This window comes from Drosophila takahashii, chromosome X (assembly GCF_030179915.1).
Source record: "Drosophila takahashii strain IR98-3 E-12201 chromosome X, DtakHiC1v2, whole genome shotgun sequence".
NCBI classification, from domain to species: domain Eukaryota; kingdom Metazoa; phylum Arthropoda; class Insecta; order Diptera; family Drosophilidae; genus Drosophila; species Drosophila takahashii.
Genome location: NC_091683.1, coordinates 2,161,784 through 2,179,478, shown reverse-complemented (window position 1 = coordinate 2,179,478; position 17,695 = coordinate 2,161,784). Strand labels below are relative to the sequence as shown.

At 38.5% G+C, this 17,695-nt stretch overlaps 2 long non-coding RNA genes across 4 annotated transcripts; both read left to right on the top strand.

The window, feature by feature from the left end:
- Positions 1-9,236: 9,236 nt before the first annotated feature.
- LOC108058391 (uncharacterized) lies at positions 9,237-10,211 on the top strand. Of its 2 annotated transcripts, XR_001769955.3 has the most exons (3): positions 9,335-9,703; positions 9,770-9,957; positions 10,065-10,211. It is a non-coding gene; the product is annotated as an uncharacterized lncRNA (long non-coding RNA). The 2 variants fall into 2 exon arrangements; XR_001769954.3 differs by having other exon boundaries at positions 9,237-9,703; positions 9,770-10,211.
- A 649-nt stretch (positions 10,212-10,860) lies between these two features.
- On the top strand, positions 10,861-11,835 carry LOC123003499 (uncharacterized). 2 transcript variants are annotated; one of them, XR_006412622.2, is made up of 3 exons: positions 10,964-11,327; positions 11,394-11,581; positions 11,689-11,835. It is a non-coding gene; the product is annotated as an uncharacterized lncRNA (long non-coding RNA). The 2 variants fall into 2 exon arrangements; XR_006412621.2 differs by having other exon boundaries at positions 10,861-11,327; positions 11,394-11,835.
- The last annotated feature ends 5,860 nt before the right edge of the window (positions 11,836-17,695 follow it).

The window sequence follows — 17,695 nt, the reverse complement described above, 5'->3', positions numbered from 1 at the left end:
GTCCCATGTGAGCAGTGAAGTTTTTTAATCAAGCCTCCTGTCAAGTGTTTGCAAAACAAATATCGCGCTTATCCATCAATCAAAACACGCAATATGGCAGCGTGACTTTCCTTTCCTTTCCATTCCTTGCCTTTCCTTTCCTTTCCTTTCCACAACTCCGGGCAGAAAAGCAAGTGGTTCTCTGGTTCTCTGGCTGTGGCACTTGCCCCCAAACGTCCTCCATCCACCGACCTCCGGCGACCAAGTGCTAAACCAAATGGAACGGAGCGGAACAATAAAGCGACACTGTCAAACATTTGCATATACGACACCAGCAACAGCAACACCAGCAACACAAGCAACTCAGGCAACATCAGCAACAGGAACATCGGGATGTAACGAGGGGAAAATCGCACAATTTTACACAGATAAAAAAGATATAAATATGATTTTGCAATGCTTTTCTAGATTTAATTGTTTTAATTGTATTTAAGAAATATTTCTCAAAAAATTCGATCATGTTTTTACGTTTTAAAGCATTAATTTCATAGAAACCGCTATCGTTTCCCAACATTTTTTTTATCGGTGTACAGTAGTACGAGTATATTACCTCCCTCCGGAATCGAGAGACTCTCACGCAGATTTAGCCCTGCAATGATGCCACGGAACAAAAAAAAGAGGAAAAAAAGCACACACTCTCGCTGACAAAGGTAATAATACCGGGAGTACCGGGAATACTGGGGGGCGGTTCCAGAGGACGAGGCCCTGGTATTGGGGCATTGGGATTGGCAACTGATTGAATAATTTAATTTAGTTCTCATAAATTTATGATGCCCGGCTGATTGAGTTTTCCAGGTGCCACAGTTGTTGGGTGGGTCTGGCGGTAGCAATTATGATTTTATCACATTGCAAGATCTTATATTTATTATCTGTATTGTATCTTTCTCGTTTTGTAGGGGGAAATGGGAAAGGGAAGAGAAAGAAAAGTCATTTCATAGGTGTATTTCCCGAAATTTTGGTGCGCTATAATGTTAATAAATATCTGACGAGGAACAGAAAAATATCTTAGAAGAATTTAGAAACGAATTATTTTATAAATTAAATATTGAGAAATTATTTTGTTGGTAATTAATAAAAAAAATATATATATATAACCTTACATCTTTAAATTTTCTTTTCTTAAAATTTGTTAAATAAATATAACTCAATATTTCATACTACATAGATTAGTCTAATATTTTGTTCACATTTTTATGTGGTTGTTAAATTGATTTTTTTTGGTTGCTAAATAAATTTCGACAATGAGTTATCACGGCAACATGATGTACTACAGCAGGGCTCACTTGTTATTAAAATGTGTACAGGCGCCTTCCCCATTTCCATTTTCCGTCCCCGTCCCCCCGCGTTTTCAACAAAGTGAAAATTTATTAAACTTCTAAATAGTGTTGACAAAGATGTACGAGAGTATGACAGGCATGACAAATAGTTTACCACTCCCCGTGAAGGAAAAGCACACGCAGAATACCCCCTTCCGCCCACCGAAAATACCAGAATCCCGTGCTCATACTCACACTGTTGTCGCTTTGACAGCAGCAATTTAAAGTGATGCCCCCGATGCGACGATGCCAGTTTTGTTTTTGGGGTGTGCCACCAAACGAACGAAACAAGCGGATGGCTGGTGTGACAAAGTGGCGTGAGATTTTGGGCCAAGTGGGCGGGACAAAAAAGAGCCTGGGGAGGGGAGGCGCCACCAGACCACCCACCATTTGAGCATCATTAAACGAAAATGAGTTAATGCAATTTAAGACTCTCGACATCTGTACGTATCCCTGTATCCGTATCGAAATTCGCATCTGTAACTGCTTTATATATATTTACATACACTGAGAAAATGAATCAAGTAAAGTGACATACTTTATTCAACTCAATTTGCATTCTCAATTTAAGGATGTACTGGTCTAAAGTAAACATTTTGCAAAAAAGCCTCATTGAGTAAAAATTAAATCCGTTACCCCCCTGATCTTTATCCTTTATATTTTTTGAAATTTTTTTACTGAAAGTGGGTATTCGGATATATTTTAAGTACAAAAATGTTCAATTTCAGTCACATGTTCATGGTTAATTCTCTCTGTGTATATATACATATATTTTTTGAGCTTTCCTCCGGGGTGGCTGTGGTTGGACTCGAACCCAGGACCCATGTTGTTGTGGTCACTTTTTCACATTGTTTTCCATCTGCCAATATGTATCTGCATCCGTATCGGTATCTGTATCTGTATCTGTATCCGTATATGTATCCCTTTACCAACACATTTTTACAGTGGCATTTAAATTTTTGTTCTTTTTTTTTTGTTGGTATCAACTGCTGTTTAATGGGCTTCCCAAAGAGAACCACCCACTGAGGCACCATCACACCATCCCCAGCTAAATATTGCTTTCCGGGCAGCATCCGTTCATCTTCCTGACTTTCGGCTTGGGGTTGGGGGTCTTTGGGCTTGGGTTAGGGGTGGATGGACCCAGTCAATCTCGCATCATTCTTCACAACGTTTAAGAATCAATTTCCAACACAATACCACCGACCGACAAGTATCAACAGCACATTTTCCCTTGTCCCCTTAACATAAATCCAAAAAAAAAAAACACTCGGTTCATCTTCTCTGCCGCAAAGGGGTTTCCCCAGTTTCCGGTTAGCAAATGCAAATGCCATTGTATCAATTTGCGAAGCGTCGTTCTTGACAGAGAGTGCTCAAATGTTGTATCTCAAATCGGAAGATTGATAAGGGGGAAAAGTTGCTTTCTTGAGCACCAAAACTTTTCGGTTGTATTTATCTTAAAAGTAAAGAAATTTATATAGGCTAATTAAGTTGAGATTTATTTAGAAATAAGGTCTGTGTCAAAATTTAATTTTTTTTATAGATAATTCTCCTAATAACTATTTTTTTTAATAAAAATTCTTTTAAACAAAAAAATCAAGCATTATAACTTTACAGACGAAATTATATTGAAATCTTTGCATCGGTATTGGTTTTTCCACTGAAACCAGAGATTGTAGAAATATTTCGCACTTTGCCATACAATTGAATGCACCGATTGCGTTACACAATTGCATTCTGACCGACAACCGGGAGATTTGTAGCTTTGGGGTCCCGAGATGGATCCAAAAATACACTCGTTCGTGACTAAAAACTGAAATATACCGGGGCCCGTTGATTCTACGCACAGAGCCATGTGTCCAAAGAGTCACGGTCTGGAGTAGCCAGTCGGATTCGCTGGAATAATGTCCAGTAATGTCTGGGGCTCAATAATAATCGAATCGGATCGGTTAGGATCGTATGGGCCCGCATTGCATTGGATCGTCGGACCACCAAGGAGTGTGAATTCCCCCAGTTTTTGGGGTGTATTTAGGTACAGGGGTCATAAAGTCTAAAGAAACCGCACGCAATTCGAATTGACCGACCAGTTTATGTATTTATTCAGCCGCTCGACGAGGAACGGGAACTTCGCAATTGGTGGTCCAAAGGCCCCCACAAGTCCCACAAATTCCCGATATATATTTTCAAAAGTTCGAGTACATCATAGTCAAAACTCGCACATGTCGTCGTCGGGGGGACACACATTTTATGTCCAATGTGGAATATATAGGAATACGGTGACGGAGACTCTGACTAATGGAAAAGTTCATATTAAATTGATAATATTGACAGAAACAGGAACAAAAAAAAAGCCAAGCGCACACATCATAAATTTATAAGTTATTAACGCAAACAAATTGAAAGCCTCGTTCGTTGTCAACGTGGCGACACTTTGGTAAAAGCAAAGCCGTCTGTCACCACCGAAATCGCTGAAAAGCATTTGACAACTAATTTCTCGAGGTGTCGACACCTTGCAGAAACGTTTTCCTAACCTTTAGCCTAAAATAAAACACCCCCCAACCACCCATTTTCCCCATCTGACATCGTCTCGCACTCGCACTCGCAACTAACTAAACGCACCGCAATCTAATTGTTGTAGGCAGCATCCACGGTTCTTTAATTGAACACATCAACACCAGCTAAAAATACGATAGATGTGTATGCAGCGAGTAATCGATGATGGCTGTAGTGTGGAGTGGAGTGGGTGGGTGGTGTTCTGTAGTTTGGTGGCATCGATTGGGTTGGGGATCGGGTGTGGTGTGTGGGGTGTGGAGTGTGGGGCAACTTGCAACATCTCCGCCAGAGGCTCCATCACTGAAACCAAAAGATTTGCTTTTGAGTCTCAAAATGTTTAATTATTTTAAACATTTAGAATTAATTTTTAGAAAAAAAAAATTGGATTTATATTTCAACCTTCTTTTAGTCCAGATATCTAAGAAAAGCTTTAAAATAATGTTATAAAGAAACCATACTTACTATACTATTTTTCCCAGTGTGGACTTAGACCGCTGGAGTATGAAAATGTGGTGTGCAAGGAAATGTATGACAACGGAGGCATGAGGAGGATTTGGATGTGGATTTGTAGTTGGTCGTGGAGTTGGAGGATCCCTGATCCAGCGGCCGTGCCTTGTGGTGAAGGCAGTGCAATAAACTGCTATTTGATGGGAGTTTGGGAGTCGTTGCAGTCCAGATGGTCAAAATTTTGTGCGATTTACTTTTACCCCCTTTTGAATCTCCCGTTTATCTTTCGATAACTCACTGGAAAATTTTGGGAAGTTTTTTATTTATTTTTTTTTTTTCTCTTTAATAAATAATATTTTAGCTATAAACTAGAATTAGAATTCGATTTAGAGTCATTGTCCTTTGCCTTTCTTCATTGCTGCTGTTGTGGGGCACACAAGATCATCTGTGTGTTTAGTTGTCACTTTTTTCATTTTTAAATGACAGCAAACGTAAACTTTTGTCGCTGGGGATGTAAACAACCAGCAGCCCAATGTAAGAAAACAAATATCCGTGTCTTAAAGTCACATTGTTGACGTTGTTTTGGTCGATGTCGTCGGTGCTAAAACTGAAGATGTGCAGTACACAGAAAGAAATAGTTAAAGGGTTTTTAAAAAATATTTTATTAAAATATATTCCTATTTTCCGCCCTAAAATATCAATAAAATTAGGAAGCTTTAATTTTAAGAAAATAAAATCCTGAGGAAACTGAATTCGGAATCGAAATCGGAATCCTATGCCCTTTGCTACTTCGGTAATCGATGCATAATAAATGGCATCACTGTCCCATCCGAGAGATCATTATCACCATAAAAACTACCACTAAACGTCACTTTTTTTAAGATCAAAGTGTTGTTTTGCGCGATTTAAGTATGCGCGCACGCATCTTCAATTAAAGGAACTTGGAACTTGGAAATTAATCTGCGGCTGCGCTTTGCTGCATCGTAATTCCCAAAGAAAAAAGAAGCAGAAGACTGGAGCAGAAGGGGTTCCGCGATCTCTAAAGAAACGGACCACCGAACCACCGAAGACGATTCTTCTGTGCGCGCTCTTCTTGGCTAAGCTCCACTGACGACAAATTAATTTGGCAGAGAAACTCAAACTCAAACCGAAACTGAATCTCAATTCGAAAAGAAAAAAAGTAACTGAAGATCAAGAGACCGAATGGAATCAATGCACTGGTTGTTGTGTATATCCTCTGTGTGTGTTATCTAAATATTGTCATTGTCACAAATTTTTAAAAAGTTACGCTAATGGATTACACGATTTTCGCATTATCGCTTTGTTACCGCGCCGATCGCAATCGCATGCGAGATCGGAGTCTTCAGTTCTTCAGCTTCAGAGTCGAGTCTTCAGCTTCGAGTCTTCAGTTCTTCAGAGGAAGAGAGTGCCCACCGTATACCATCAGTAGCAGCATCTCAGCATGGCATTGTATGTAAAACTACTGCCGCAGGACAAGGACCGCCAGCACTTTGCGATATATTTCTCAGCGAAGATACGTGCCGAAAGGCGAGATTAAGGGGGCCAACTTCAGTTAACTTCGGTTAACTTGGCTTTGGGATTACAAGCAGGAAACGCTGCCTGCCGCCGCCGCCGACTCGTTTCGGCTTTTAAAAAGTGCCCATGAGCATTATGCCAGACACTTTGTCTTTGACAGCCAGAGAGCAGCAGCCAGGTCTTGGGATCGAGATCCTCAGCCCCCCAGCCTCCAGAAAATCCCCAATACCCGGTTGGAGGTGCGAATCCAGTCCTCTGTTATCAGCGGCAAAAATAAAAAAAAAACAAAAAATAAAGGAAGAAAACACAGCACGTTCCATTGTCGCTCCGAGTCGAGTCGATCTAATCTGCAAATTGCGGCCTCTTTATCGCTTCAGCTGGGTTGGTTCAGTTCGGTTTGGTTTTTAGGATACGATACACGATCGTAAAATAGCGATGCCCCGAATAGACACCATGTGTCATACAATCTGCGTACTGTGCTCTCTAGAACTCGGTCTCAAGTCCTAACTAATCCCCTTCCATTTGGGGATGTGGGGATATGGAATTATAGTTAACCACTCACAGAAAGTGGTTCTTCAAATTAATAAAGCTAAATTTCGTTATCCCAGAAGAAATATATATAAAATTTATATTAAATCATAAGAAAATTTAAATTCATAGTTTATTATAAGAAAATTAAAGCACACAGTGTAAAATTAATATATATACAAGTAATAAATATATAAATATATAATATATATAACCATTGTTTTTAAATGTTACTTTTTTTCAGAACTCCAGTTTAAGTGTTTTACTTAATATAAAAAGTAGACCTTTAATATAATATATTTGAACTTATTTTTTATTTAATGATGTATGATTGGTTTTAATGATTTTAGAAGGAAGTAATCGATATTAATCGACATTCTTGTCTCTAGTTCTGAATAATTAAATTTTACATTTATCCTAAAAGCCCTATACCACAAAAATAAAATTTGCTCGCTAATTTTTATGCGAATTGGAATGGCAAGTGCTGGATACTGAATATCCAGGATGCCGACATATGGACCGATCTGTCCAATATTGCCATTTTATGCTAATGAAGTGGTTTAAGTATCCACGAAGGGGTTACAAAAACCTTTTACTCCTTTGACTTGCTAATCGGTTAAAAGCCAATTGAAAGGCACTGACATGAATCAATTGCCGGGTGTGGGGGGAAACTGTTTAGGATGATTAAATTTGTGATAGAATTGATTTCGGTCAGCCTTGTTTTCTTTGTCGTCTGCCTATTCATAGCATTCAAAGATGAATAAACCGAGTGCCGGGCCTTCCCCACTTTAATGTTACAAAAAATACGAATACGAAAAAAGAAAGGGAAGGCGAAGGGCTGGAAATAAAAAAGGGAAAGCATTCGCATAAAAAGCAAATACAACACGGGGTAAAAACACCAGTAATCACGTGTGTACATAGAGGAGGTAAAGGGATGCCCCAGGATTTCTGGTTAGTAATGGGTATAAGGTAATGGGTATAGGGTAATGGGTATAGGGTAATGGGTAATGGGGTGGTTAACGCCCACATATACAAATAGGCATAGGTCGTCGTTGTACATTTGTTTCTTTTTTGTGGTCAAATACTTTTGCATGTGTAAATGTTAATTCATTGATTTTTATAATGTGAATCCGTCCATGGATCTCTGCTTTATCCCAATCCCCAATCCCTATCCCAATCTCAATCCCATTCCCATAATTTTTGAGTGGCCGGTGGCTGTGCAAACATTCAGAAACAAGCCAAGCAGCCCAACAGGCAAACAAACAAATAAACCAAACGGGTGGGGTTTGGATTTTTGGATGGACAAGGAGCATTTGGCTTTGATGTTGTTCCTTACTTACTTACGTTTCATCACCAAAGTCGTTGTCAATAAAAGCAAGTTAATGGGTAAACACACGGATTCGGGTGAGGATTCGTATTCGGATTGGAGGATTCACGGTTTCACGAGGACGAGGTTGAACTGGGGGAAAAACCCTAAAGGAGGTCTCGACCTCCAGTTCGAGCCGCAAAACTAAAAAACCAAACTTCTGCCAAGAGAAACATTGTTGATGCGGCGGTCGACAGTCAAATATTTGTGGCTTAAGCATTTTCCTTTGTACCGTCAGCTCTGTCAGCTAATTTTCCTAAGCGGATGCCCAGTTCGCTTATTTTACAATTCTGAACTTTACCCCCCAGAATGTTTGCAGATCAAATGAATTTTATCAGCTTAGTGGCAGTCCAGACAGACGCTAGACGTTAGATTTTAAATGGTTATCCTTTATAGAAAACAACTAGATATAATAGAATGTTGCCCCAAATTTTGCAGAGGATCGATGTAAAGCGAAAACGGCTTGATAAATAAATCCAAAAATGAAAACCGAAATTCGGAAATCAATTTTCAAGTCATTTGGTTAAATATTTTAAAATTTTTTTATTTTTTTAGAATTAAGCCATGTTTTTATATCAAGGAATTTCGTTACTCTTGAGGTCGCGTATGCGGTAGTTCGTTAGCCACTCCCACACACCCACACACACACACCACCCACTTTCGGTCCATTTCATTGCGGCTTCCGGCATTTCAGTTTTCAGTTTCAGGTAAGCCAAATACAAGGCGACCTTACCGAACCAACCTCATCTCACCAACCTGCCACCAACGACCACACTCTCACACTCACCTGGTCGGCAAGCTTAATGAAGCTTGTGTAATTGATTTTATGTTTGTTAAAAACGGCAGAAAAAGAAGCAACGCTCTTGCACTCGGTTTGCTTCGACGATATTCATGGCATTCAATTTGAATTGAATCGCTCAAAAACAACATACAAAACTTATTTTTTACCGGACTCTGGTCAAGCGAGAAGGCCCGCAGCGGTCAAAGTGCATGAAGTACCAGCTAACAGATGCAAAAATGAAAAACACAACTTAGGCCCATTCGTCTGGCGAATGGAGGAGGTGTGTTCGGTGTATACTGTACAGGACCCACACCCTAGACCATCCAGACGGTCTCCTTCCATTCGTGATTCCACCGCCAACTCATTTATGGCTTTCCATTCAAAGCATTGGGAGCAGAAAAAAGCATTTGATACGGTTGTTGGACCAACGAGATGATTTCGATTCCCTAATCAGTATATAATCAAACAAAAACATTATTATTTGTAAAACTATAATTATAAAATTGTGTCAAAGGGATGCATATAAATCCACAAAAAGAAAGCAATTTGTATTTATATTATTAATAACTTTTGAACGGACCAACGCTTTTTATAAATTTTATTTTTGTTTCTATGACTACTTTTTTAATTATATACTACTATGCTACTATTTTTTAAATATATAAGCTAGGTAATGCCTATTGAGAACGAGGTATTTTATATTTCTAAATTATTTGTTAACCTGGTAGGCTTTGACTTCAACTGTCAGCTCTGTGATATAGTTATTTTATTTTCTAAAAATCAGTCTTGCTATTGTGAGTGTCCGGGCAACATCAGCAGTGTTCCAAAAAAAAAACGACAATTATACTAACTTAAAAAAAAATATATGAGAAAAATTACAATCAAAAACAGCTACACAGTTCCAAATTTTAAACAAAGTGTGTCGGGTTAAGTAACAAGGTTGCTCGAAAAACGCGTGCTCTTGCTTTTTCTTGGCTGTTCGTTTGTGCTTGCTCCCGGTTTTCCCACTTTCCCCGGGAGGTATGACGACCCCACAACGCGACAAAGATTTAGAGACGATCCGCATGTGCTTGGAGATCCACACAATAAAAAACAAACTAAACCATCGATTTGATGGCCAAAATGCTGAAGAACTTCGAGGTGAGTTTGTCTCAATTTGTAAGAGTGTAAAAACCACAAGCACATTCTTGGATTCTTTTTTCTCAGTTGGCGGAAGGCCTCTTCCAAGGTTTAAGACGGCAACTCTTTAGTCCAAAAAACAAAGGAAGTCCAAGTCAACCGTAGAAAGGGATCCCGTCTTTGGAAAACTCCTCAACTCGACAGTGGAGATCAGGCCTATTGGATTGTGGATAACACCCTGCGCTTGCACATTTCCATAAGCTTAGGCCTTAGTGGTACGCTACTTTAAGCGCCCAGGACTTCTTGGTCACTTTGAGGGCTAAGAAGCCCTTGGGCTCAGGGTGGCGTACAACTAAGGCTAGAGATTGTGGAAATATCGCAGGCATGTCCGAGGACATGATGGATGTGGACGAGATGTGCAAGATCTAAAAGGCTTGGAGGACTGTTAAATCCATCAAATCAAAAATCAAGGACCGTTTAATAAAAATACAACATAATTAAGGACTAAATAAATTAGAGTGAAACTATTTTTGTACGCCTTAAATTCTGTGGGAACGTAATATTTCAAAGATTAGGCAATATAGGTCTAAAATAATGACAGCTATACATGCAAATTGTATTTATATAAGTTCAACCAAAAAAAACTAGTCTTTCTCGTTGTGTTACAATATACTAGATCTAGTATAAAAGTGTGGTATTTACTAAACACTAAATAATAAAGTATTCATTTTATAATACATATTATAAAGTTTATAGTTTAAACGAGCTTTACAAATTATCAAGATGCATTATACGTAAATATATTCAAGAGGCGAATCGATTCAGCCATGTGTAGAAAATGTTTTCCGATACTTTAAATACAAGTTTGTTTAATGAAATGCCATAGGAAAACACGCGCCCCATCCAAAGCATTTGATACGGTTGTTGGACCAACGAGATGATTTCGATTCCCTAATCAGTATATAATCAAACAAAAACATTATTATTTGTAAAACTATAATTATAAAATTGTGTCAAAGGGATGCATATAAATCCACAAAAAGAAAGCAATTTGTATTTATATTATTAATAACTTTTGAACGGACCAACGCTTTTTATAAATTTTATTTTTGTTTCTATGACTACTTTTTTAATTATATACTACTATGCTACTATTTTTTAAATATATAAGCTAGGTAATGCCTATTGAGAACGAGGTATTTTATATTTCTAAATTATTTGTTAACCTGGTAGGCTTTGACTTCAACTGTCAGCTCTGTGATATAGTTATTTTATTTTCTAAAAATCAGTCTTGCTATTGTGAGTGTCCGGGCAACATCAGCAGTGTTCCAAAAAAAAAACGACAATTATACTAACTTAAAAAAAAATATATGAGAAAAATTACAATCAAAAACAGCTACACAGTTCCAAATTTTAAACAAAGTCTGTCGGGTTAAGTAACAAGGTTGCTCGAAAAACGCGTGCTCTTGCTTTTTCTTGGCTGTTCGTTTGTGCTTGCTCCCGGTTTTCCCACTTTCCCCGGGAGGTATGACGACCCCACAACGCGACAAAGATTTAGAGACGATCCGCATGTGCTTGGAGATCCACACAATAAAAAACAAACTAAACCATCGATTTGATGGCCAAAATGCTGAAGAACTTCGAGGTGAGTTTGTCTCAATTTGTAAGAGTGTAAAAACCACAAGCACATTCTTGGATTCTTTTTTCTCAGTTGGCGGAAGGCCTCTTCCAAGGTTTAAGACGGCAACTCTTTAGTCCAAAAAACAAAGGAAGTCCAAGTCAACCGTAGAAAGGGATCCCGTCTTTGGAAAACTCCTCAACTCGACAGTGGAGATCAGGCCTATTGGATTGTGGATAACACCCTGCGCTTGCACATTTCCATAAGCTTAGGCCTTAGTGGTACGCTACTTTAAGCGCCCAGGACTTCTTGGTCACTTTGAGGGCTAAGAAGCCCTTGGGCTCAGGGTGGCGTACAACTAAGGCTAGAGATTGTGGAAATATCGCAGGCATGTCCGAGGACATGATGGATGTGGACGAGATGTGCAAGATCTAAAAGGCTTGGAGGACTGTTAAATCCATCAAATCAAAAATCAAGGACCGTTTAATAAAAATACAACATAATTAAGGACTAAATAAATTAGAGTGAAACTATTTTTGTACGCCTTAAATTCTGTGGGAACGTAATATTTCAAAGATTAGGCAATATAGGTCTAAAATAATGACAGCTATACATGCAAATTGTATTTATATAAGTTCAACCAAAAAAAACTAGTCTTTCTCGTTGTGTTACAATATACTAGATCTAGTATAAAAGTGTGGTATTTATTAAACACTAAATAATAAAGTATTCATTTTACAATACATATTATAAAGTTTATAGTTTAAACGAGCTTTACAAATTATCAAGATGCATTATACGTAAATATATTTATGAGGCGAATCGATTCAGCCATGTGTAGAAAATGTTTTCCGATACTTTAAATACAAGTTTGTTTAATGAAATGCCATAGGAAAACACGCGCCCCATCCATTTTGTTGGCCTGCCAGCATGTGGCATTTGAAGCACTGAAAACATTGAAACGGATGCCCAGACAGAAGTGACATTGATGTTGGGTGTGGAATTAGGATCTATTACAGCATTAGCTACCCCCAGTCCCCAAAACCGAAAAATGTTCCGCAGCTGACTGCAGCCCTTTTTTCTTGATTTTCTCGATTGATCTTGGATGCATATAGATTCGGTTTGGTATCGGTTTCTTCTGGCAAAGCCAATTAGCACTTACCCACTAGTTTTTCGGGCAGGAATCAAAGGGTCTGTCTACTATATATATTGTACATTTGAGTTTCTGTTGTTGATACAACAAACACACAGAGATCCTTTAGCGACACATCCGAGCGACAGATCACAGACCCACAGATCACATTATCATTATCAGTCGCAGTCCGCAGTGCGCAGTCCGAGATCCTAACACATTTCTTCTTCTCCGCCGAATGTGTTAATTGCACTTGGCAGTGTTTTTCCTGAAAAGTGATCCTTTTGTCCCTCGGCATCCAGATAAAACGGCATTCGCCGACACACTAAACCTTGGACCTTAAGGTCTCTGCTCTTGTCCCTTGGCAAACACAAACACAGTAACCCAGAAAAGGGAGAAACAAAATATATATATGTATATTGGGTCGTAGGTCGTGGGTCGTGGGTCGTTTTGTCGCACTATTGTAAACTGAAATTCGGTAGCATGTTTTCACAACATGTCGCCCAATTTACCCTTTCACGGTTTTTCTATTATTTATCTTTCAGTATTTTGTATTTTCTTGTTCTCTCTCCGCTTTTCGGTTGTGTGTGTGGAAATCGAAATGGAAATAAAGATTGAGATTGTGATGGAATTGGAAATGGAAATGAAAATGCATCTATTTGTAGGCACGACTGATAAATGCATCTTGTTTACAATCTCATCTGTTTACATATCTGACAAGTATTCCTTAATGAAACGGTGTCACACAAATTCAGACTGATTGCCTAATAACGTTTAATGAAATACTTATTTTTAAATTATTAAAATAAAATCGTAGTTTTTTATAATCTTTTAAAATATTTAACTTAGTTATTAATGTTTGAAAACTGTTAATCGAACTTAAATTCTAAAACTTTATAAACCAAAAATGTTGCACCTCGAATGCATATTATCCTTATAATTTATGAATTATTAAATAAGTCTATGTTTTAGTTAGGAAAAATATAATTTGTTGTATGTATATAGATATTAGGGATAAAGATTCACGTATATGCTTTGGTTAGGCGTTCCTTTCGAACCACGGGGGACATTATGCCGCTTGTTTGTCGAGCCTCTCACACTTTGAATCATCTCCGCTTAAGATATTCAAGATCTGTTCAGATGTGAGCCGTTTGAAGTGAAGTTTGGCTACCGACGCATCGGTAGCTCTTCTGAGTATTACCGATGGTTCCGGAAAGATCAGAGGCACAGGCCCAGCAGTTGCACAGTTCCTAACTAGTATTTGTGCATTGTGTTTTTATGGGCCTGCTAATTAGGATCCAAACTGACAGCCCTCGAATTCGATATTGGGAAAGATGAGGCAACGCGAGGAGCTATCGCCTGTCCAATTTGATATTTTCCCTATCCAGTTTTTAGTTCCCGCTTCCCAACTCCTGATTCTTGTTATCTTGTGGCTGGTAGATCATCTCACCTTCCCTCAAAAACACACATCGTATTTAACCATCCGATGATGCGGATGACAGGCCGCCAGAACCGCCTTTCCCCATTGAAGGGATGAATACACATGGAGAATGTTGAATGGAAAATGGAGAGTGTAAAATGGATTATGGATAATGGATAATGGATAATGGGGAACAATAACGCCTAATGTCTTGATAAAAGTCCTGGATGTCAATTATGACAAGGTGGAAATATAGGACGTAACTCAAGTTACCAAACGGGTTTAAGTAAAAAACGGGCGAGGTGAAACTTGTTGTAGGTTGTACATACTTAAAGGCTTGAATGTTTAAAATTTTAAACTGATATTTTTAGTGAACTCTGGAATATTTTAATAAGCGATTATTCAAAACAGAGAATATGAAACCTTTAATGGCTTTATCTATAAAACGATCCTTAAAATTTTAAGAATCAATGCAATGGCCAAATACCAGTAATAAAGGTACATGGTTCATATTTTAACAAAATATTCTTGAAATGACGTGGTTTTTTGCTAAGAACTGATTTCTCTATATTTCGACATAGAATATCATCGTATCGCTTCCATTTCTATACTGTTTAGAGGTTTTATTCCCAGTGCACTTTCGCTGGGGTGGACGAATGGACCACCGAATGGACCACTGGGCACTGTTTTTAGTGGGGTTCTGTTGTTGTTTTTGATGTTACTCCCGCTCCTTGAGGACGTACGATGCACACAATGCGAAAACGGCTCCCGTTGATGATGCCGCCTTTGCTTCAGTGAGTGTGTTTGTGTGTGGTGGCTGCAATTTGCGCAATGTAATTTAATTAATGACAAAAAAAAAGGAAAGAGAAGTGGGGAAAAAGAACGGAGAAATATGCAAATCGCTTTCCACACACAATATGCATGTGTATCGTACGCACAAAAGTAGGAGGAGGTAGAGGAGGAGCAGGAGGTGCAGGAGGAGGAGGAGCTGGGGATCCACTGGCCAACAGCAACACCTCGGCAGCCTCAACTGGCCATTCTGGTGGTGCGTCGTCGGTGTTGGCCAGAGTTTCAGAGGCTCAGAAGCTTCGGAGCTGCAGAGTTTCGGGAGTTGGGGTATTCGGGCGCCACTGGTCGCTCGTGGCGGTTGTGGCGCTGTTGTTGATTATGTTGTTGACAACGGGCGTTACGCATTTTACGTGACTGTTACTCTGTTACTGTGTATGTGTATGTATGTGCGTTGCCTGGATATTACGTAAATATTTATATAATGCAGCAGGTAGAATATATACCCACATACACAACACATTCATCCGTGCAAATGCACACACAACAAGCCCGCGGGTATTATGCGTTGCCAGTTGCCTTACCCCGGCGTGTTTAAATTGTTGTTCGCAAAATATTTGCATTGCGAGTGAGCGAGAGCTGGCAACGCAAATAGCCATTTAAGTAATTACTGCACTTAATTTTTAATATTGATTTTTCGAAATTTATTAAAACTTAATCAATTGTTTAACGAGTATGCAAACAATGGGGGCTATCCCACTCCCTATCAGAACTTGATGTTGCTTACCGACAGGTGTCAAAATCGCCATTGGGCTACAAACTCCAACTTGTGTTTACCAACTGGGGCGGTATTATTTATGGCCCCAAAAAAGATGCCAATTATAAGCGGGAAATTTCAATAAGGATGACTACTCTATCCGGCCTGTTCCAGTTTTCACTCGGAAGTGAATTTGTTAACATTATCGGATTTCCTATTAACAGTATTAAATTTCCCTTATTTCTTAGGGACATTTTATAATATTTCCCTTTGGTCCCTTTGCAGTTTTGCAAGGCTCCCGACAGAATAGTATTAAAAATCAGTATGGGGAAACATAGTGTTGCAAACTGCTAGAGCATACAGAGATGCCAAAGTCGAAAAACAAAGTCCCTATCAAATGTTTCCGTTCAAATTTCACATTAAATAATGTAGTATTCCGAACCAAAACACTTATTTTGTTAATTAGGATAAATTATCTTTCTTATAAAAGAACCATGAACCTTATCGGATTAGTTTAGAAAAAGTCCCAACTAAATACTTACCTATATCTATACCGTGACAACTCTAGGCCATTTTTACCAAATCCGAGCGGAATTTAGAACAAGGCCGGCGGATTTGCATTAATTGTCAAGGCTAGAATTTACCGGGTTTTAAGGTGTAACCACAAAATAATTATTAATAAGTCATATTTGCAAATAATTTCAATTCCGATGATGCAATTAGGAACATAAAACATCAAGGAATAGCATAAAAATATTATTGACTTATAAAGCTATCGCGGAGTATATTTAAAGAATTAATTTGTATACTGCCGAATTTAAATCCGCCTGTCATATGCTTGGCGGAAAGTTTCCGTGTGAATTTTTCGGAAGTTAACAGAGTAACAACAGAGGGAAATTCAATTCCGTGCAGTTCTTTCGGAAGTGAGTCTTGGAACAGGTCTGGGAAATTCGAATCCGTGTGAAACTTTCGGAAGTGAAAACTAGAACAGGGCCGTATATATTTTTTACTTTCAGGATGCCAAATTTTAATTAATTAATTAATTTGTAAATTATTTAAATATTTTTGTGACATTTAGGGATAGTACTCCAAGCCCAGAGCTCTAGACTCTGATATGATATGATGTTTTGCCCATGTGACAACATGGAATAGTTGTTCGCAGTCGATTGGGATACATTTGGCCCCGGGCAACTTGGTGTTCTCATGTGAATAAGTGTACATGTGGACAAGCCATCATGTTTCCATGAAATGTAAATTAAAATGTCGAATTTATTGCCCAAGTACAGAGGCCTCAGTTGTTCCATGTTGTTCTGTTCCTTCGTCGTCCGATTCCAACTTACTTGAGCCAGAACTAACGAGATTCAATCAGTGGCCACTTAAGCAGCGGTTTCTTGTCATTAAAATTAAGTATATTTACTTACTTGGAATCAAAGTTAAACCTGTTTCTTGTTTCTTTGTCCCTGTGGATGTGCGCCTGTGTTTTGTACAATTACCGAAATCGAAACAAATTTTATGGTTCCAACAAAACGATCTATTTACCGATTGCCGAGTTGCATTCAAAATCCCAACAGAAGCAAATCGAAATGAATGAAGACTACACTACAAAGTAACTGGAGTATAAAGTGAACAATTTAATGAGGGGGGCCTTTATCAGAGATTAAGGTTCATTAAAACGAAAAGTAAACGAAATTTAGGTGACACTCTGCTACCCAAATATATTCTTAGAAAACTCAAGGCTGCGCGATAAGTTTGTAGTGGTTTTAAGAAAAAAAAACTGAGTGTTGTTTTGATGTTGGCTAAAGAAAGTCCATATGTTTCTAAGGGGTTAATTAATTTATAAAAAAAATATACAAACCTCAAGTAAGGTTAATTGGTGAAATATTGAGTTATATGCTATTAATTTCACCACATTTCACAGACATTAAATGTAGAAATAAAGTGCATAAGTGATTCCTCGTTTAATCTTAAAGATGATGCAAAAGAAAGCTCTTTTTGTTTTAATGAGCTATAAGAAGACATCGGTCGGTGTGTTATGAACTGTCAAATGGTGAATTACAAACGTATTAGAGGGATACTTATGTTGCCAATCCGTTAACCACTCCCAAAGGGTGGTGCTCCCACCCAAAACCGAACCCAATCCAAGACAACCCAACAGAACCCAACCCTCTTTACATTTTGATGAGCAAAAGTCGCTTGTGTCACTCGGTTGTCATATGGATATGAATGTGTCTCACGTGACGAGCATTTTGTGTGGACATTGGCAGCATTTTGGATTTGGGATTTACTCGAATTCGCGCTGC